The sequence below is a fragment of the Rattus norvegicus genome, chromosome 7 (assembly GCF_036323735.1).
Source record: "Rattus norvegicus strain BN/NHsdMcwi chromosome 7, GRCr8, whole genome shotgun sequence".
NCBI classification, from domain to species: Eukaryota; Metazoa; Chordata; class Mammalia; order Rodentia; family Muridae; genus Rattus; species Rattus norvegicus.
Window position 1 is genome coordinate 14,994,189 of NC_086025.1, and position 22,074 is coordinate 15,016,262.

The window sequence follows — 22,074 nt, forward strand, 5'->3', positions numbered from 1 at the left end:
AGCCTCAGGTCCCAGCACTGCTGCACTGACACATTAGAGCTCCCACACATGAAGTTTTGGGGACCTACTCAAAATATAACACCAAGAGATGGGATGTGGCAGCCAGCTAATGAGAAATTCAGTATTTCCAAAATAGACTGGGATTTTGGTTTTGAGACAGATTTATGTAGCTGTAACTGTCCTGGAACTCACTCTGTAGACCAGGCTGGTCTTGAACAGAGATCCACCTGCTTCTGCCTCCTTAGTGCTGGGATTAAAGGTGTGAGTCGTCATTCCCAGCCCCGCAGCACTAGCGGTCATTCTTTTTTTTTTCTTTTTAATTTTTATTTTTAAAAACTGCATACCATGCATTTTGATCACATCCTTCCCCTCGCCCGACTCCTCTAAGACTCTTCCACCCAGCTTCAAGTCTCTCTCTCAGGCCTAGTCCTGGAAGCTTCTGCTTCCGTACAGTCTAATCTAGGTCTAGAACGTTTTCCCCCTCTGAGACTTACTGCTGAATAAATTCAGCCCTTCCCAGTTTTTTCTGATCTCCGGCTGGCTGATTTAACTCAGCTATTCTGGTTCAGACTCCTCTCCGAGCTAACTGACTCAATCTGGTTTCTCCCTCCCTCTGTCCCTCCGTCCCTCCGTCCCTCCCCCTTTCTTTCTCGGACCTCTTGACCTCTCGACCTCTACTGAATAGTTCTGCTTGGCCTCATATGAACTCTGGCAATATGTTCTAATCTTCTGGATCCTTCTCATTCTCGGGCTCATTCTGTTTTCACCTGTATCTGGCTTGTTCTTTCTCTGCAACCTGTCTCTGTACAACAGGCCCAGTAAACGCCTCCTTTCCCTTTTCTCTTTTCTCTTTTCTCTTTCTCTGCACTGCTCTCAAGTAGCCTCCCTTCCCCCTCTCTTCTCATGAGAGTTGGGCATATCCCATCCTGTCAAATCTTTCTCTGATTTGTCACTTTTTCTGCCACTCAATTAGACATCACTGTTCAACACGGTTGCTTCCTTCTACAACTGATTTTACCTTCATTATTTGGGATTCAAGTTTTTTTTTTCAGTACATAACACAATCTTTGTGTTCACAGTGTGATCAAATACCCTGCGACATGGGCATTTGTCTCCATCTGCTGTAGGATGATGGCTGAGCAAGGCTCTGATCTACAAGTATAGCAGAATGCCATTGGGAGCCATTTTGTTGTTGAATTTGCTTTAGAACTGTAGTGTTTGTATTTACCCTGGGTCCCTGAGATACCTGCTTTAGGATTCTTGGTCACTAAAGCAGTGCCGGGTATGGTTTTCATCTTGTGGAGTGGGCCTATGTCAAGTGAGATACAGTTTGGTGACTCCCACGAGTTTGTGCCACTTGCAGGCAGGACAGTAATGTAGAACAAAGGGATGTGTGGCTGGGTTGGTGTTTATATTTCTGCTTTAGTAGCATGCAGAGTACCTTCTCTACCAATGACGCTAGAATGTAGGGGGGTGAAGGCACCAGCTTGACTTCATATTCATATTCAATCAGTTGTATAGATTGTCTTCAAACTTGCTGTCAGTTTGTGGAGAGCAGCAGCCTGGGTTATTTGGGGGTTCTCAAGATGGAACCCAACTCCAGTACTGGAAGCTTATTTGGCAACAACGGGTAGCCCGTTGGGTCTCTGTCTCCCCCAGTATTTGGTAACTTAATTTAGATCCCTTTCATATAAGTATATATTTTAGAAAGCTTGAAAAGGCCCTTTTTTTTTAAGCTGTCTCTATCCATAGTCCCCCGCCGTCGCTTCTTCCCTCCCCCTCCCCATTTGATCCTCCCATTCCAGCATCCCCTATCCATCCATAATTATCTATTCTAGTTTCCTTTTCTAATGAAGTCTGTTCCCCCTAGACCCTTACTCTACTCTTAACCCCCATGATTCCATGGGACTGTAGCTTGTCTATCACTGACTTAAGAGCTGTTCATACATGAGTGAATACATACGGTATTTGTCTTTCTGGGTCTGGATGCCTCTTTCGGGATTGTTGCAAGATATTTGATCATATTGTGAGCCCCAAGATTGTGAACTGTAAAACCTTTGTACGGTGTGGCTCGGACCTAGAACACATCTTTCTAATCTGTAAACGGAATTAAATAAAGTTAACCCTAAATTACGATGTGGAGCAAGCAACCGGTTGACACAGAGTGAGCATAAGTAAACAGGAAGGAGGGACATTGAGTTGGATGGTATTTAGGACATCAAGGAGAAGGAGAAAACGCTTTTTTCCATCTGGGACACTGATGGAATAGTAAGGTTTCTCTGCCTCTCTGAGGTAACAGGTTTTCACCCCAACATCTGACCGCTGAGTCTTCATTGGTAAAATGGAACAGCTGGGATTTTTGTTTTTAAAATACCACAGGATAATCTTTCCCATTTCTATCCAGTTACCTGATTTATGGTTGGTTTGTTTTTAAACAGCTGAGTAATACTACATTGCATAAATGTACTGTCAGGTTCGAAGGAAACTCCACTTCCCCAAATTCTGGGACCTGTTTTTCTCTACTAAAGGAGCCATTTCGACAGAAGGAACAACTGGCTCTCTGTGCTGCCTATTGGCATACCATAGTGCATGCCGGACTCCAGGCACAATACCTGCAGCCCCTTTCAGCGTTTCTGACCCTGTGGCCACCCACTCCAGCTCATGAGCTTCCCTTTCCCCAGCTTTGCATTCCTATAAAACCCTACCATTCCAGCCCTGTGCTCTTGCCACTATCTCTGGTGTCTTTTTCTTCTTCTCCCAGTCTTGCCCCAGTCCTTTATTCTCATCACCCATTCAGTCAGAAAAAAGAAAGTTAATCTGCTGGTCATTTTCAGTGTCTTACTTTATCTTCCTGCTCTGAACTCTTCCAGATGCCTTTGGCTGTATTCTCCCTTATAGCTATGATTAAAAAAAAAACCTTTCCCTCAACCATACCTTGAAGCAGTAATATCCTATTTATACATGTACTATATTTTCTTTATCCATTCTTCTGGTGGGGGACATATAGGCTGTTTCCAATTTCTAGCTATTATGAAGACAGCAACAAAGAACATGGTTGAGTAAGTGTCTCTGTGGTAGATTAATGCATCCTTTGGGTATGTGCCCAAGAATGGTATAGCTGGATCTTGTGATAGATCAATTCCCATCTTCCTGAGGGACCACCATATTTATTTCCATAGTGGCTGTACAAGTTTACACTCCCATCAGCAATGTAGGAGTACTATGCCCATTCCACCAGCACATGCTGTCATTTGTCCTATTGATCTTAGCAATTCTAGGTTTTTTGTTTGTTTGATGTATGAGCACATAAAATACTTGTGTAACTGTCAAAAAACCACGGGTGAATGCACATGTTGAGATTTAATCATTGTGAACTACCTAAATGAATGCATTCAAGCCAACACAAGGGAGCTGGAGAGATAGCTAAGTTGGTAAAGTTGCAATCATGAGGACCTGAGTTCAGATCCCTATACTTATATAAAAAAACAAAGTGTAGACAGACAAAAAATGACCACTGGTTATGGGAATGGCTGTCAACTTTCTGATTGAATTACTCCACAAGATGGACTCCAATCTAACACTGTTCATGAGGCAAAGAACTTGAGCCTAGATAGATCATTGGTCTAATATTATTACTCTATGGCATGGACCTATTTACCACTCTGGTTGGTGGTGGTAACATGGGAGAGCAGGGCCTAAAAATGAGGCAGACTAAAGTTTCATGAAATAGCCAACTTTATTCAGATCATCAAGGCAATTTATATTCTGAGGGTTAAGAAGAATCACATGAATAAGGTGTTCAATCACAGGGACAAGCTCAAGCTACACATGGCAAAATATGTTTTTCTGTAGAAGCATTTGAATAACAACAGCTGAGGTAAACTCAGTCTTATTTACTATACCTGGGAAACACAAAAACACATTCCAAGAACAATTCTGTGTTTTGAAGAAACTGAGATCACAAGATTCTTATCTTGTTTTCTTGGAGTTTTCTCAAAAGCACTCAGAAATCTCACACAGCTGGTCAGTGGTGGCACAATCCTTTAGTCCCAGCACTCGGGAGGCAGAGGCAGGTGGACCTCTGAATTTGAGGCCAGCCAGGTCTACAGAGTGACCAGGTCAATCAGGGTTATACAGAGAATCCCTGTCTCAAATATAACAAGGAGGAGGAGGAGGAGGAGGAGGAGGAGGAGGAGGAGGAGGAGGAGGAGGAGGAGGAGGAAGGGAGGAAGGAAGGAAGGGAGGGAGGGAGGGAGGGAGGGAGGGAGGGAGAGAGAGAGAGAGAGAGAGAGAGAGAGAGAGAGGAGAAGAAGAAGAAGAAGAAGAAGAAGAAGAAGAAGAAGAAGAAGAAGAAGAAGAAGAAAGAAAGAAAGAAAGAAAGAAAGAAAGAAAGAAAGAAAAGAGGAAGGAAGGAAGAAAAAGAGAAATCTCACTCAACTCCACTCTTTGCCCATGTTCTGACATGAACCTAGTATTAATAAAACTCCTACTGACTTATTTCTATACCTATAGATCAGAACATCTCTCAATTCTCTGCAGAAAAGCTTTCAACAGATGGCAATTAACACGGAGATCCTCATTGATCAATGTACAAAGAATAAGAAACAGAGCATTAAACCCTATACTTAATGCACATTTCATATCTCTTCTTCTAAAGGCAAGGGACTTTGAGGAAAGGGAGGTGGCAAGATTGTAAGAGACAAGGTGGTGGATGACTACAAAGAAACAATGGTTTGTGGACACAACACAGCAGTTACACATATAAAACAATAATGACTGTGAAAGAATGCACACGATTTGTACAAACTCAAGCCAAACAAAATGGAGCAGGAGAGGTGAACACCAAATCTTACCATTAACTGAGGAATATTGACATTTGATAGCTTCCAGGAGATACAGAGTTTGTTTAAGGGTGTTACTCTTGCTAGGGTTGACCATACTTCAGGACAGGCCCCATACCTAACAGTAGATGGGCAGCACAAATAAAACTAGGTAGAAGACAGAAGAGGAAGAGGACTAGGATGAAGGATTTCCATTGCTGTAAAGAGACACCATGACACAACAACTTTTATAAAGGACAACATTTAATTGGGGCTGGCTTACAGTTTCAGAGGTTCAGTCCATTACCATCATGGTGGAAAGCAGGGCAGCATCCAGGCAGACAGACATGGTACTGGACAAGAAGCTGAGAGTTCTGTATCTTGATCTAAATACATCCAGGAGGAGACTGGATCTTCAGCAGGAAGCCAGGAGGAGGCTCTGAAATTCCACACTGGGTACAGCTTGAGCATAAGGACTCAGAGCCCACCCCAAGAGTGACATGTGTCCTTCTTTGGCCTCACCTTCTCCCACAAGACCACACCTTCTAACAGAGCAACTCCCCCATGGGCCAAGCATTCAAACACATGAGTCTACGGAGACCAAACCTATTCAAAACACCACATTCCACGCGCTAGCCCCCATAGACTTGTAGACACAACATAATGGAAAATGTATTTAGTACAACTTCAAAAGACCCCATAGTCTATTACAGTCCCAACAATGCTTAAAAGGTTGAAAGTTCAAAGTCTCTTCTAAGATTCATGCTATCTCTTAACTTTAATCGCCTATAAAATAAAAATATCACATACTTCTGACATCAAAGGATATATATTACCATACCAAAACATTATAGTGAGAAAATACTGGACGAAAGAAAGGCCAAAATTCATCTAGGCAAACTCCAAACTATATCTCCGTGTCTGATGTCCAATTCCTTTCAGCTTTGTCGACTGCAACACAATTCTTTCTCTTGGGCTATTTCTATTCCCTGTTAGAAGCTTTCCTTAGCAGGTATCTCATGGCTACAGCATCTCTATCATCTCGGGGCCTCCAAGGCAACTTTAACTTCATCATTTCTTGTTCCAGTATCTGTGATCCACACATGATATTCTGGGCTTGGGTCACTTTTCCAGATCTGCTCTCTGTAGCATTCTAGGCTCCACAGCTGCTGCTGGTTTTGGTGGTCATCTCATAGCACTGGCATCTTCAATATTCTGGGATCTTCCACTGCAACTAGGCTTCACCAATAGCCTATCATAAGCTCTCTTCATGGTGCTAAGCCTCAACTTCTTTGCATGACCCCTTCAGTCCTGGGCCATCAACTAATACTTAAACTACACTTTCACCAATGGTCTTTCTTGGCCACTCATTGTATTAAGCCTCAGCTGTTTTCCATGACCCCTTCATACCTTCAAAACCAGTACCACCTGGGTGATTGTTACGTATTATGAAGTCTGCTTGCCAGCACAATGTCTACCCTGGAAAACATTTTCCAGAAGATCTCACCTCAGTGAAACTGATCTCTTCTTAATCACCACTAATTCCTTAGCTCCAGGTAACCAGCATCAATTCTCCTAGTAACCCCTCCTACTCTTCACTCTAAAGACAGAGCCATATGGTTAAAACTGCTGAGTCCCCACTGCTTGCTGGGGCTAGAACATGGCCCCCTTGTTCTATTACATTATCACCAACTTTCTGATTTTCAATTTCTTCACTGCCTAAGCTTGGCTATCCTGGAACTTGCTTTGTAGTCTGACCTTGAACTTAGATATCTGCATGCTTCTGTCTTCTGAGTGCTGGGATTAAAGGCATGTACCACCAATCCCTTTACATTTACACAAGATCTTTGTAAGCTCTAGACTGTAGTTCATTCCAGATATAGTCAAGTTGACAACAGAATGTAGTGATCACAATCCATTCCTTGTCAATTTGACACACAATCACATTTCTTTATGTTCAAATGGAAATGATAATGCCTAACATGATATAACAATCCCTTGTTGAATTGCAGATGCATAAACAGTGAGCTTGCCTGGATGGGATCTTGCCCTAAGTTCACTACTCCTTTAATTTCATTTAATATCCTTGAACACAGGATTTAGCTCCATTCCACTCTCTGGTGCCCCTTTAATATTTGTCTTAATTAGGGTCTTATTGCTGTGAAAAGACACCATGACCAATGTAAGTTTTATAAAGGACATTTCATTGGGGCTGGCTTACAGGTTCAGAGGTTCAGTCCATTATCAAGGTGAGAGCATGGCAGCATTGAAGCACCAGGCAGGCATGGTGCAGGAGGAGCAGAGTTCTACATCTTCACCTGAAGGAAGCCAGGAACAGACTCAGCATCCTAGGAGGAGCTAGGAAGAGAGTCTCCAAGCCCACCCCACAGTGACACACTTCCTCCAACAAGGCCACACCTTCTAATAGTGCCACTCCCTGGGCTAAGCATATGCAAGCCATCACATTCCACTCCCTGGGTCAAGCATATGCAAACCATCATAATACTTGAACCAAACATTTTGTATTTTCCTTTCTAAGCTTGCTACACTTGATCAAAACATTCCTCATAAGAGTGACCCACAGGATAGAGTCTAAATTGGGTTGTTTTGAGATTTCCTTTGCCAGTGCAATTAATCTAAATCACTTTACCTTATCGTTTTATTTTTCACCAAAATATCACAAGAACTATCTCTAGGTCACATACTAAAATTCTTCTCCTCTGAAACCTTTTGAGCCAGGCCCCAACAGTTTACCTCAGCACCACTGTCTTCTATGCTTCTACTACTATGCTCCATTAAGCCCCACTTAAAGCATTCCACTGCTTTCATAATCTAAACTTCCAAAATCTGCATTTCCCCTAACAAAAACATGGTCAGGCCTATCACAGCAATACCCCTGTCCCTGGTACCAACTTCTGCTTCAGTTAGGGGTCCACTGCTGTGAAGAGACACCATCATCACGGTAACTATTATAAAAAAAAAAAAAAAAAAAAAAAAAAAAAAAAAAAAAAAAAAAAAAAAAAAAACATTTAATTGGGGCTGACTTACAGTTTCAGAGGTTCAATCCATTATCATTATGGTGGGAAGTTTGGCAGCATCTAGGCAGACATGATGCTAGAGAAGGAACTGAGAGTTCTACATCTTGATTCAAATGCATCCAGGAGGAGCCAACCTTCTGCAGGCAGGCAGGAGAAGGTTCTGAAATTCCACACTACGTGGATCTTCAGCCTAGGACCTCAAAATCCACCCCTACAGTGACATACTTTCTCCAACAAGGCCACACCTCCTAATAGTGCCATTCCCCATGGACCAAGCATTCAAACATATGAGTCTCTAGGAGCCAAATCTATTCAAACCACCACAAAGAGGAAGAGGAGGAAGACAACAGGAAGCTGTATAGCGAGGAGGTGAGTGTAAAGAGAATAGATCTGGAAGGAGTTGGGGGACAAGGTAAATACAGCTTAGTTAGGTGTGGTAGTACACATCTATAACCCCAGAACTGAGGGAGTAGAGGCAAGAGAATCTTCAGAGCTCACTGAGCAGTCAGTCTAGCCAATCACAGAACCCTAGATTCAGAGAGACTTTGCCTCAAAAATATAATATGGAGAGGGGCCAGTGAGGTGGCACTTGTCTCCAAGCATGACCACCTGTGTGAAATCCCTGAAACACACATGGTAGGAGAGAACCAAGTCCCAAAAGTTGTTCTCTGACTTCATGCACACTATGGTACATATGTGCCAATATACACACACGTACTCAGAGTCTGTTTCTTATGTTCTTTTACCCTGTCCTTTTTTTTTTATCTTTAATAAACACTTTTTCTGCCATTATTTTTTAAGTCCTTGAACCCTTTAGAGTTTCCTGTCTGATTGATTAATAAAGGCTACAGCTAGCACTGTTTTCGATTATCTTTTGGCCAAATTAATGGCTGTCTCACAGCCACTTTGAGACCTACCAATCAGAGCCTGGCAGTAAGACTTAGAGTCTCTGCTTACCTTTAGCAGTAATGAAGTCCTAATCTGGGTAGGTTTCCCTCTGGGGCCAGGAACCAGCTTCCTGGCTTCTGTCTGTGGTGAAGAAAGCCTGCAAGACCTCTTTACAATCATCTCAAGCGGGCTGGTGGGTGAAAAGGACTGTCTCTAAGGAATTAATTAAACCTCGAGGGTTGTCTGAAAAAGAGGGGAGTTCTGAGTTCTCCGGTAGAAAAGGGTCACTGGTAGCAAAGGGCCAATAGTGATGAGGTTGGTTTCCTTGGTCACCAACCAGCCCTGATGCATGGGAAGGCAGGATGGCAGACTCATAATCAGAAGGCAGGGCTGCCTGCAGCTGCTGCCATTCTGCCTGAGGGGTTGAATAAGGTGGGTGTGAAAAAATGACATCTTCCTCTGCCCCTCCTTGGAAGACCAGGTGGAGTGATAGTGTAGGAAGAGATAGGTGGTCTGGTGTCTCCTCCTTCATACCCTTGGGCTTTTTGCTAGCCAAGGCACAAACATCCAGGGAGAAAAAGTTTAAGCCCAGAGGGCAGATCCTGTAGACCCAACATCATCCATCAAAGTCAAAGTTGCCCCATAATAAGAAAAATGAAAGTACACAACAGTTAGCTCAAACAGAGTTGATGACAAACATGAACCGAAGCAGATCTGTAACCAGACGGTCAACTCAAGCACCCCACCCAGAGTGAGACACTGAGACCTCCTGATCAGGGCCCAGAACGTCTTCCAGCCCCTGAGCGGTCACAACCCTTTGTCACATCTACCCAGTTGCATCTGACCACAAAATACCTTCTTAGGCCTCTTTTCAGAACAGAATTATAGATGTGGCACCGCTCAGAATTTATGAACAAAGACCGACACTGCACAGACACAGACAAAATTACCACAGCGCTACATAAACACATGGACAGGCTCACAGACTAAGATGAACATTACTGGTATTGAGGAACTCTGCGTCCAGTCCTGGAGGCCTTGGAGTTCCCGGCCAATGCACCAAAATGTTGTCCCAGGAAGCGTTCATGAACCCCAAAAGAACAATAAGGAGCCGTTTCCAATGTTATAGCATTAGGGCCTCTTTATTACAAGTTCAGACTTGGGCTCTCCTCTAACCCAACCCTGACACAGGAGTACAGGAAAAGAAGGCAGAGCAGACTCCTCCTCAGCAGTTTTTACAGGAAAATAGGAGCAAGGCGGGGGAGGGAGTGAAGGAGGGGGTGTCCACTCTGGCAAGTATCTAATAGAATGACTATAAGCCGACAGGTGGGTGATCGGAAGCAAACATACAGTCACAAACGGGCTGAAAGCACATCTGAAACAGTCAGACTAACCTTTGATTGACTGTTGCTAGGAAGTAGCTAGGGACTGAATCTGGGGTATGGGTCAAGGACAAGCCAAGGAGTCCTTCCTGGTACTAGGTGCAGCTTGGGTTCAGCTGCAGGTCAAGTTCTCAGGCTTTTTTGTTTGTTTGTTTGTTTGTTTGTTTGTTTGTTTTTTCTTTAAGATGGAGGCCTGTCCCAAGGTTTGGCCTCACAGAACCAGCTCAGGAGAAAGAAGTTTGTTGCAGTCAACAAAGATGAAAAAGGAGGTGGAGATCTGAAAACTGCTTTGACACCAGACATGGGGATGCAGAGTTTGGAGTTTGCCCAGCTGGTTTCCTGTCTTGCTTTGGACATTACAAGTTGAGGGATTGGATAAATCTCAGAAGAGACTTTGAACTTTGGACTTTTAACATTGTTGTAACTGCTATAGACCATGAGGGTTTGGAAGTTGGACTAAATGTGTTCTTTTACTATGCTATGGATAGGTATGACCTCCATAGACCTGTGCATTTGAACAAGTGGATGGGAGTCAGGGAGTAGAATGTGATAGTTTGTATATGCTTGGCCCAGGGAGTGGCACTATAGGAAATGTAGCCCTGTTGGAATAGGCATGTTACTCTAGGTGTGGGCTTTAATACCCCCGTCCTAGCTACTGAAAGGCAGTATTCTGCTAGCAATAGATAAAGATGTAGAACTCTCAGCTCCTCCTGCACCATGCCTGCCTGCATGTTGCCATGTTCCTGCCTTGATGATAATGAACTAAACCTCTGACCCTATAAGCTATCCTCAATTAAATGTTGTCCTTCTAAGAGTTGCCTTGGACATGGTGTCTATTTACAGCAGTAAAACCCTAACTAAGACATTTACACAATGGAGTATTACTGAGCTGTTAGGGGGAAAAAATGACATCATGAAATTTACAGGCAAATGGATGGATCTAGAGAAAAATCATCCTGAGTGAGCAACCCAGATCTAGAAAGACAAACATGGCATAATATTGATATTAGCTATTAAATAAAGGATAATCAAGCTACTACCTGCAGATCCAGAGAAGTTAAATAAAGAGAAGTCCAGTGGTGACACATGGATCTCCCTAGGAAGGAGAAATAGAATAGATTTTGTGGGTGGATTAAGGGCAGGTAGGGATGGGAACAGGAGGGCTCAAGTAGGGGAGAGTACAAGGAGAGATGACTGAAATAGGTGGATATTTAGGGGACAATATGGAAACCTAGTACAGTGGAAACCTATGAGGCTGAACCTAGTGATGACTCCTGGTAAGGGAGGATTTGGAGCCTAAACTAGGTACTCCCGGTGGTAGGACTGGGACACCAACCCAGCCATAAAAATCTATGACCCACAGCCTGCCCTGCCTACAAGATGAGCTGGGGTAATGGTGGCTCAGAGCTTGCCCAATCAATGCCTGGTCTAACCTAAGGACCACACCACCCGAAGGAGCCCATGCATGGAGCCCACTGCCTAGGTGGCCAGGATCCAAAACCTGGATGACTCAGAGACCAAGGGTAGAACCAAACGCTACTGACCCAAAACTAAAAAGGTCAATGAAATGATCACTAACGGTATTCCCCTATGCGTATTCTTGGCAGTACTGTCATAGAGAGGCTTCCTCGAGCAGCCAGTGGGAGCAGATACAAAGACCAACGCCCAAGCTTTAGGTGAAGCTCCGAGAAACCCACAGAAGAGGAGGAATGATTGTAGGAACCAGGAGCAGAGAAGACACCAGAGAACACGGTCCACAGAATCAACTAAGCAGGGCTCATTAGGGACCCACGGAGACTGAAGCGGCAACCATAGCGCCTGCATGCGTCTGCACCAGGCTCTTCTTCGCACATTCTGTGATTCTTTAACTTGGGATTTTTATTGGACTCCAAACAATCGGTATGGAGATATCTTTGCTCCTTTTGCCTGCTTATAGGAACCATTTTCTCCTACTGAGTTGCTACAGCGTTGATATGTCCTTGCATCTTATTATGACAAATTCAGTTGGTATAACTGGGAGGCCCGCTCTTTTCTGAAGGAAAATAGAAGGGCAATGCACCAGGGAGAGTGGGGAGGTTGTAAGTGGTTGAGAGGAAGGGAAGGAGGAGAGGCTGAGGTTAGGATGAGAGACTAAATCATTTTTTTAAAACTGTTATTCCCCAAATGGCCACTAGGTGGCAAGAGTTCCTTAATTCAGACTTACATTTGTGCTACACTGTAGCTGCCATAGGTTGAGGGATTAATTTATGTCTCCAATTTTTAAACAGCGGGAACTTACGCTGACTGTTCTCCCAAAGAATCCAATTGAGTTCTTAGCAGACAACAACCAAGGGAACCCAAGGAATCTGATGTCCTGCTCTCGTGTGCACAGACATACATTAAAGCAAAACCCTCATAAAATAATTAAGTCTGTTTGGTTTTAGGTAAAGTGTAGTAAGTAGCATATACCCATAGCTCCATCTACTCCAGAGCTAAGGTGCGAGGATCATTTGAGTACAAGAGTTCAAGACCTGTATGGGCAATACAAAGGGAGACCCTCCCTAAAAAATAAAAGACCTTGACGGATAAAAGTACAATGTACTAGAGAATCAATTCTACAGGATATTCCCCTATGCTTACTCTTTATTCTACACAGATTTCCCACAGACCAGTCATGGTGGCTGCAGCTTCTGGGTCTGACAAGACCTTTCAAAGCCCAACTGTGCTTGAGTCCCAGTCCTAAGGAGCCAGTAGTCACCAATGATCAATCTGAGCTTGTGTCTGAGTTTGCTGTCTCTCATCAGTGAAGTTTAAGATCCAGACTCTGTTGGGAGTACACAAGGCAGACTCCAGCTTTATTAAGGAGAATTACCAGCTGTCATAGTGGTGTATTCCTTTAATTCCAGCACTGGCGTCAGCATCAGGGAGATCTCTACGAGTTTGAGGCCAACCTGGTCTACATAGGGACTCAGAGGTCAGACAGAACTATAGAGAGAGACCCTGACTTCAAAACCCAAAACAAATAAGATTTTAAAAAGAAGAAGAATTACAGAAAACTAAGAAGTGGAGGAAAGGTGAGAAGTTAAGGAAAAAATGAAGAAACACCCCTGAGAATAGTGGGGGTTTCCAGGAGAGAGAAAAGCCATTGAACGTCCTTGTCTATTGTTTTCATAGCAAAGAGTAGACAGCAGCCTAGATAACTGATGTGAGGTTGGTTCATTCTCTCAGCTCGGCCAATTCAGGGCCCACATGCTCTGTCACCAACCATGGATGGTTATGCACTGCTGGCTGGAGGCCCCTCTGCTTTGCTAGCTACTTAGCTTGACTCTGTGAGCTGTAGGTTAGTGGCTGGAGTTTCTACCTCTGTCCTGGAACATGTCCCTAATATTCTTATCCCCTTGTCATTTTACCATGGCAGTGAAATTGCCTGTCATAACCAAAAAGGTGAGGCAGCTGTCTTCTTGGTTGTCTCTATTTAGCTCCTTGTTTATAGGTATTCTGTCTGGAGTAGTCTCCTACAATAGGTATAGACTCCCAGAGACTGAGCCACCAACCAAAAAGCATACATGGACTGGTCTGTGGCCCATGGCACATAGGTAGGAGAGGACTGCCTTGTCTGGCCTCAGTGGGAGAGGGTGTGCATAATCCCTGTGATGCCCCAGGGAAAGGAGGTGGGAGGTTGGCGGATTGAGGGGACTGGGGGTAGTAGGGAACACTGTCTCAGAGGCAAAGGAGATGGGGGATGGGATGAAGAACTCTTGGAGGGGGCCCAGGAAGGGGGTCCCCTAGGAATGTAAACAAACAAAACAATTAATTTTAAAAAGCTATCTTTTAAGATATCTTAAAAGTATCTTTTAAGTGCCTTAAAAACTACTTAATCTGTTACAAACAGCTGCATTAGAAGTCTTGATATGTGAGACTTCCGTGTGTCTCAAGGGCTTCAGAGGCTCTGGGAAAGCCAGCCTATCATCACTGACCCAGAACCCTCTCCCTCCTCTTATCTGTTCAGTTTGCTTATCTCATACCAGCTACTACCCTTCTTCCTTGGTATTCCAGACTCTGACACTTTAACCTTTAGTCCTCCTTTTAATCCTAGTTCTTACTCTCACCGCAATATATATATAGAAAATTTCAGTTTTCGTCATGGGTTCTTTTTCCTTATTATCCCCATTTTAGAGATGAGAAAAATGGGGCACAAGAACACTACATTCTTCTAAAATTTGTATATCGGATTCTAATTAAATAGCCATGTTGGACTGATGCTAATGTTGACACTGGTTATCTGCGAGCCTGAGCAGGGCTTTGGGCATTTGTGTCTCTTTCCTCCCTCACTTGCAAAACATAAGAACCTAACTATATTAGAAGTTCTTGACTCAAGGCCATGTCAAGGTTCAACAGGTACAGCACCTGCCTAGAATTCTCCACAGAGAGTCTAGAGGTGTCTCTTGGTGGTCAAGTGCCTTTCTAGAGTCCACAGCAAGCATCTGGGGCCATGGCTCTAGAGTGAACACTTGTCTAGTTTCTGTAAAGCCCTGGGTTCTATCCAGGAATTATTTGGGGGAGAAGTCTTAAATCAGAATGAATTTCCTTGATGAAACTGAGGAGTGTGCATGATACCATTTTCTTGTCTGCAAAATCTTTTATATTTTAAATATATTTGAGGGACTGGGTGATTAGATTTTGGTGGATTTCAATGTGAGAGGTAACCCTGAAACATTAGAGAAACACTGTAATGGCGGTAGACATGAAGCTGAGACAGAGAATTTGCCTAGTGTAGGCCAAACTTTGGGTTCTATCCCAAAGGACACACGTCCAAAAAACATCAATTTGATACATCTAACAAACCTCCAGCATGCATGATAGGGTGGGGAAGAATGAAGGAAGGAAGAGAGGGAGTGAGGGAAGGAAGGATGGAGGAAGTGAGGAGGGGAAAAGGGGAAGGGAAGGAGGGAGGAAGGGAGGGAGGGAGGGAGGGGAGGGAGGGAGGGAGGGGAGGGAGGGAGGAAGGATGCGAAAAGGGGAAACAGGAGGCAGGCCAGTCAATACTCTCTCAATGGCCTTGGCACATACCAAGCTTCTATTCAAGCTCATACCAAATTGTATCACACACTATGCAGGAATCAAGCAAGCCTTTCTATGAAGCAGCTTATGTACAATTCAATCCCTATTACTGAGACACACCACCCACATTCCTCAGAACACCACCTTCCTTCCAGACTTGAGTGTGACAGACATCTCTAAAACACCCCACACCCTCGTCTTAGAACTAGACCAATTCTGAGCTTGTCCAACTCATCCTGACCAGCCCACGGGTGCTTCATTCTTTTTTTCTTTTTTTAATTTTTTTTTATTGCTTATTCACTTTACATCCTGCTTACTGCCCCCCTCCTGGTCACCCCCTTACAATCCTTCCCTCATTCCCCACTCCCCTTTTCCTCTAAGCCAGTTAGGCCCCCCTTTGGTATCCTCCCCAGCCTGGTACTTCAAGTCTCTTCAAGGCTAGGTGCTTCCTCTACCACTATGACCTGATAAGGCTGCCCGGATAGAACATATCCCATGTACAGGCAACAGCTTTTGGAATAGCCCCTGTTCCAGTTGTCTGGGACCCACATGAAAGTCAAGCTGCACATCTGCTACAAATGTGTGGGCAGGCCTAGGTCCAGCCCATGCATGTTCTTTGGTTGGTGGTTCAGACTCTGAGAGCCCCAAGGGTCCATCAGAAAGGCTAAGATCAAAAACTCAAGAGATAGGGCTGGAGAGATGGCTCAGCGGTTAAGAGCACCTGACTGCTCTTCCAGAGGTCCTGAGTTCAATTCCCAGCAACCACATGGTGGCTCACAACCATCTGTAAAGAGATCCGATGCCCTCTTCTGGTGTATCTGAAGACAGCTACAGTGTACTTATATATAATAAATGAATAAATAACTCTTTAAAAAAAAAAAAACTCAAGAGATAGCACATGCTAGCAAGGATGTGGAGCAAGGGGAACACTCCTCCATTGCTGGTGAAAGTGCAAACTTGTACAACCACTTTGGAAAATCAATTTGGTGGTTTCTCAGAAAACTTGGAATAGTTCTACCTCAAAATACAGCTATACAAACCACTCCTGGGCATATCCCCAAACAGTGCTCCAACATCTCACAAAGATACTTGTTCAACTATGCTCACAGTAGCTTTAATCATAATAACCAAAAACTGAACAAAACCTAGATGTCCCTCAAGTAAAGAATGGATACAGAAAATGTGGTATATCTACACAATGGAATACTATTCAGCTAGTAAAAACAAAAACATCATGAATGTTGCAGCAAACGGAAGAAACTTGAGAATATCATCCTGAGCGATGCTTCATTCTTATGTAAACTCTGATAGAACTAAGTGGTGGGGTCCAATAAAATCATATCATACAACAGGTCTCAGGTGGGAGCTTAATTAAAAGGGTGGGGGACAGAGGATGCCTGTGGGGGGAGAAGGGGAAGAAGGGGTGGGGAGAGGAAAAACTCAGCTTTTTATGGGGGCCACCGTGCACGTGCAAGAAGACAGGCAGCGAGGGCAACAATGTGTCTTCTTGTTCCCAGGTCCCTGGGGAACTGGCTAGAAAGATGCCTGGTTGCTGACTGAGCTAGAGACATAATTCAGAGTTAAGAATGCTGCCTGCTCTTCCACTGTACCCAGGGTCAGCTCCCGGTTTCCAAATGGAGGCTCACGACCCTCTGAAACCCCACCCAGTCCCAGAGCACCAGACCTGCACAAGGACAAAACAACCATACAAATAAAATAAGATTTTTTTAATGAAGAATTATAAATTATGGAGATATAAGAAAGCAAAGGAAATGGACCCCTCACATCAGTTTGAGAAAAAAGAATCCCAGTGAAATATTTGGTGTGAAGGCTGATGACACAGAGTTGATATTGCTTTCATACATAGAGATTCCATATTAAAATAACAATAAGCCAAGCTCAATCCCTAAATACATACAAGCTTGGGCAGGGCCCCATTCCTTTCCCCGGACACTGCTTAAGAATGTTTAAAAAACAGAAATAAATAAATAAATAGCCAAATTCCTGTCAATTTTGCTTGCAGTAAAAACATCCCTGGGAGCCAGACTTTACCTTATCAATTATGATCCTATCAGATGACTCCTAAGGCCCACCCAGCTATAGCAATCCTTTAAAGATATCGCCATCAGATTCTCAATGTGGAGGGGTTTGGTGGCACACACCTTTGATCCCAACACTCAGGAGGCAGAGGCAAGTGAATCCCTGTGAGTTCTGGGCCAGGCGTAGCTAGTGAGAAATCTGTCTCAAAGCTGAAACAAAGCAACGATGGGCTAAGATTCCCCAGCGAGGAGCTCATGCCCATCCGTAGATGGGTCTTAAGCTCCCTGACTCCTCTTTGAATAGCCGCACCCCTTCTCTCAACATTGTCTGTTTTCTGGGTGTTTCTCTTCCTCTTAAGCCTCGTGGGTGCAGCTATATTTAGGAATCTTGGGTTGGTAAAGGTGAATCAGCTAAGTTCCTGAGTTGAATTCCTGGAACCCATGAGGTAAGAGACAACCGACTCTTGAAAGTTGTTCTCTAGTCTCTATGCGTGCTGTGTGTTGGGTTTCAGACCAGGGGATGAGTGCCTGAGGTACCTATTTAACAGGAGGCCAGGTCCTCCCAGCATCCCTCAGTTACAGGAAGTGGTATCTCCTATTACTGGGTATGGCTGGCATTCTTGCCCTCTACCCTGAACTTCCCAGCCCAAGGGAATAAATGAAATCTTTATACGTATACTTTTACTTGTTATTTTTACAGTGTGCACGAGAGGGTCAGAGAGACAGGGACAGAGGCAGGTGTAGGGAACAGGGGCAGTTTGTAGAGTTAGTTCTTGCCTGCTACCTTTTTGTGCATCCCAGGAATTGAACTTCGAAAGTCAGGCTTGGCTACAAGCACACTTTATCAACTAAACCAGCTCACCAACCCGTGTGTGTGTGTGTGTGTGTGTGTGTGTGTGTGTGTGTGTCTGTCTGTCTGTCTGTCTGTCTGTGTGTAACTGTATGTATTTAAATTAAATCCCAAATCTTTATAAACTGGCTAGTCCCAAAAGTCTTATCTGATTTGCAGCCACAAATCTCAGTTTGGTCTGAGTGAAAGTCCCTGAAGTCTATGAAATCTCAGTCTGCTGAGGATAACATCTAGGGACTTGTGCCTCCTCCTTCAGCTCACCAGCACCACCACCACCAAAAAAAACCACTAACAGATGATTTTTTGATACTGACCCGGGATTAACTGCTCCCTTTGTCTCCCTGTGTCACTACCTCAATCTGAGAGCAAGCCCTGATGTTAGTACTGTACCAGCCCCTGTGCCGCCTGCAGACTGGACTCCTAACCTCACTTGGTCTTATGCCAGCTTGCCAAGGAAAAGGCCTGTCCGGTGTCCTCACACAGCCATTGACCTTGGGTGTCCTCAGTGAGATTTCCCCATCTCTCAACAGCCTGTTTAGCTCTAAGCCAGTCATAACACTCTTGGCTGTGTTATGCAAGAACTGTGCAAGTTTTTCCTGCCAGCACTGGAATTCTTTGTCAGGCTAGATCTTACTGGAGGAAGCTAAACAATGTCAGAACCCTTGGAATGGTGGGATGTCAGGGAGGGCACTGTGTTTTGGAGGAGTTATGGACCTGCAAGCAATTGGATGCATAAACAAGGCTGGTCTGGGGGAGAATGAACAAACTGGGCTGGTTCCCCCCACCCCGCCAAAGACAGCCCCCAGGAGCAGGCAGCAGGCAGGGACTTAAGCCAAGATGCAACCATGAGAACAGAGGCCCTGGGAATTCACAGACATCTCAGGGAGGGCACTGGGCTCCCTCGCAGGCAGGCCGTGGGAGAGAGGCAGGCGCCAAATCTCCAATTGACCCTGGCTTGATGGCTGGGTAACATCTGCTATACAAAAGAGCTGTCTCCAGCCAGAAAGTCACAACCTCAGCAAGCCTTTCGAACACCCAGCAGGGAGGGTTGGGGTTAAATAGTGTTAAATTCTTTCTTGAGTCCTGGGCTTGGCTACACATCAGACACACCCCAAAATACACAAGTCTACCACACATAATGATAACCTAATATTTCATGCACGCTCAGTATACGCCAGTGAGCCATCACTTCATTTTTTACACTTCTTTATTTATGTAGTGTGTGTGTGTGTGTGTGTGTGCGTGCCTGTGTGCGTGCACATACACGTGCCACGGTGCATGTGTGGAAGTTAGAGGACAGCACAGGGAAGTTGGCTCTCTCCCTCCACCTTCTAGATGCCATGGATCAAACTCAGATCGTTAGGTTTGACAGTAAGCTCCCTTATTCACTGAGCTATCTAACTTACCTTATATGAATATTACAGTCTTTATAAGGTAGTTCTGCACAGGAGTTATTCACATAACAGCTTAAGGGGTTAAGAACTTGATTCCTGACCTGTGACATGGGACCCAACAGGCAAAGACACTTGCCAACAAGAAAGACAAACTGAGCTCCATCCTAAACCCACCTGTGGAAGGAGAGAACTACTCTTAAAATTGTCCTTTGACATCCACCCCTCTCTGTGTTTCTGTGTGTGTGTGTGTGTGTGTGTGTGTGTGTGTGTGTGTGTGTGTGTGTGTGTGTGTATCCGTGTGTCCTCATAAGCCAGAGCCATCAGAACCCCTGGAGCCAAAATGGGCCCTCTGCAAAAGTGGTGCTTCTAACCACTGAGCCATCTCTCCAGTCCCATTGCCATTGAACAGCCAAATAAATTCCTGCCCTGGGGGCTTTGCACTTCTTTGTTTCTCTACCAAGAATGCTCCCACCTCCCCCTCTCAGGCTCTGTATAAGCACCATCCTCATTTCCCAAGAGTCACCTCTCCAAGGACTGAAGCCTAAACTGCAACCCCTGTTCTCGTACAGGTAGATGGTGCTACCACCGTCCAGCATACTGCACAGATAATCTCAAGGAGAACAAAGGACAGCTTATTCTGGAGTCATATTGTGCCTATTCACATTCATAACCTGGATATGGGGACCGCATATCCAGACTACCCTGAATTCCATATTTTAATGTTATAACAGTTTAATGAAATCCTTATAGTGTAAAACGAAGGAAATCATGAATCAGGAGTGTTGGGATTTGTTTTGTTTTTGAGGTCTCACTGTAGCCTTGGCTGGCCTAGAATTCCCTCTGTAGAGGCTGACCTTGAATTTACAGATATTAATCTGCTTCTGTCTCCCAGGTGCTAGGATTGAAGGTGGGCACCACTGTGGGCACCAAGGTAATTTTAAACCACACTGATGGAAACATGAATCAGACAGAATGCAGCAAAGGAGAAATCTTCACTGAAGGCTTTCAGCAGAACAGATAATGTTCTTTGCCTTCAGGTCAGTGGGAACCAGACAGAGCTCTACACATCCCAAAAGGAACTTACTAGGTCCTGAACGTGCTAGGCCTCACACAGAGGTGGTCAATAAATGGCTCTTTAGAGGCGAGAGAGAGCCCACAAAGGCTTCAGAGATAATTCAATGGGTAAAGGCATTTGCTGCCCATATTGACGATTTGAATTGATTTTGGTCTTATATAATGGAAGGAGAGAACCAACTCCAAGTTTTCCTCCATACATACACCGTGATCTATGTACCCACATAGAGAAAAAGTAAACAAATATAAAAAGAGAATTTTTTTTTAACTTAAGAAGTCAGTTGGCAGCTGGGTAGTCAGTCAGTGGGTAGTGCTGGCTCGTGACTTTAACCTCAGCACTTGAGAGACAGAGGCAGGTGGATTCTCTATAGATTTGACACAAGCCTGGTCTGCAGAGCAAGTTCCAGGACATCCAGGGTTACACAGAGAAACCCTGTCTTGAAAAAAAAGTCACTTGGCAGATCTGGATGTTCTTCCTCATCTGGGCTCAATGTAACAGACTGTGGAACAGAGGCCTGTGTGCATCTATAAAGGTCACCATGCACCTATGGCCTGGCACTTTGGAGCCTGTTGCTCTCTTGGCTCACAAGGCCTCTCCCATTCTCAGGAATGCTTTTCCTTTCCTAATAAACTGGCTCTATTTCTATTTTCAACCATGTGCCCCCATTTGGTGCTTTGCCACAGGACAGAAAAAAAAAATGGATACTTCAACAGGTGTCCAGGATACTACAATGGGGAATCAGGTCCATGCCTCCAACAGACAGGGCTTCTGAAAGGAGATTGCCCTTGTGTCTTAGCAGTCACTATATATACAATTTTGGATTTTGGTGGCTTTTGAAGGTTGCTAAGTGTGGTGGTTTGAACAGGAATACTCCCGTAGGCTCTTTTTTTTTTTTTTTTTTTTTGAATGCTTGGTCTTTAGAGAACGGCACTATTTGAGAGAGATTAGGTATGGTCTTGCTGAGGGAAGTATGTCAGTTGGGGTAGGTAGGCTTTGGGGTCTCAAAAGCCCAAGCCAGCCCCAGTGTCTCCTTCTTCCTGATGCCTGCTGATCCACATGTAGAACCTGTGCTTCCCTAGCACCATGTCTGCCTGCATGCCATGATAACAATAAACTAAACCTCTGGCACTTAAATTAAATACTTACTTTTATAAGAGTTGCCATGGTCATGGTATCTCTTCACAGCAATGGAACAGCAACTAAAACACCCCTACCCCATTTTTTTCCTCTTTCAATAAAGGAGATGATAAGATGGCTTCCCCTTTTTCTTATTTTTCTCTCCTCTGTCTTTCTCAAATGCTGGTCAGAGCTGAAGCATGCGTTTTCTGGTATTTTAGACTTGCTTAGTGTTAGTCTGAAGCTCCCCTTCCCACAGTGTAAGACTTACCAACCTGAGTTGATAGCTGGGATCCATGTGGGGAAAAGAGAGAACCTGCTCACTCCAGTTGTTCTCGGACAGACTTGCTGTGGTGTGTGTGATGAACATGCAAAACAAATAAAAATAAAGGTAACATTTAAAAGAATATTTTATTTACTACTGAGGGGGAA

General features: G+C 44.3%; 1 long non-coding RNA gene across 6 annotated transcripts in view; it reads right to left on the bottom strand.

Moving 5' to 3' along the window:
- Positions 1-5,066: 5,066 nt before the first annotated feature.
- The window catches only part of LOC102549242 (uncharacterized), a 34,601-nt gene continuing 17,593 nt past the window's right edge, over positions 5,067-22,074 (bottom strand). For 2 of the 6 annotated variants that reach the window (XR_010053580.1, XR_010053583.1), the window contains 2 exons: positions 21,918-21,990; positions 5,067-7,138 (listed from right to left, as the gene is read on the bottom strand). This is a non-coding gene — a long non-coding RNA (uncharacterized LOC102549242). Of the gene's footprint in view, positions 7,139-7,862; positions 21,991-22,074 lie in introns of those variants that run through there. The other 4 variants (XR_010053579.1, XR_010053582.1, XR_355287.5 and 1 more) reach the window with 2 other exon arrangements.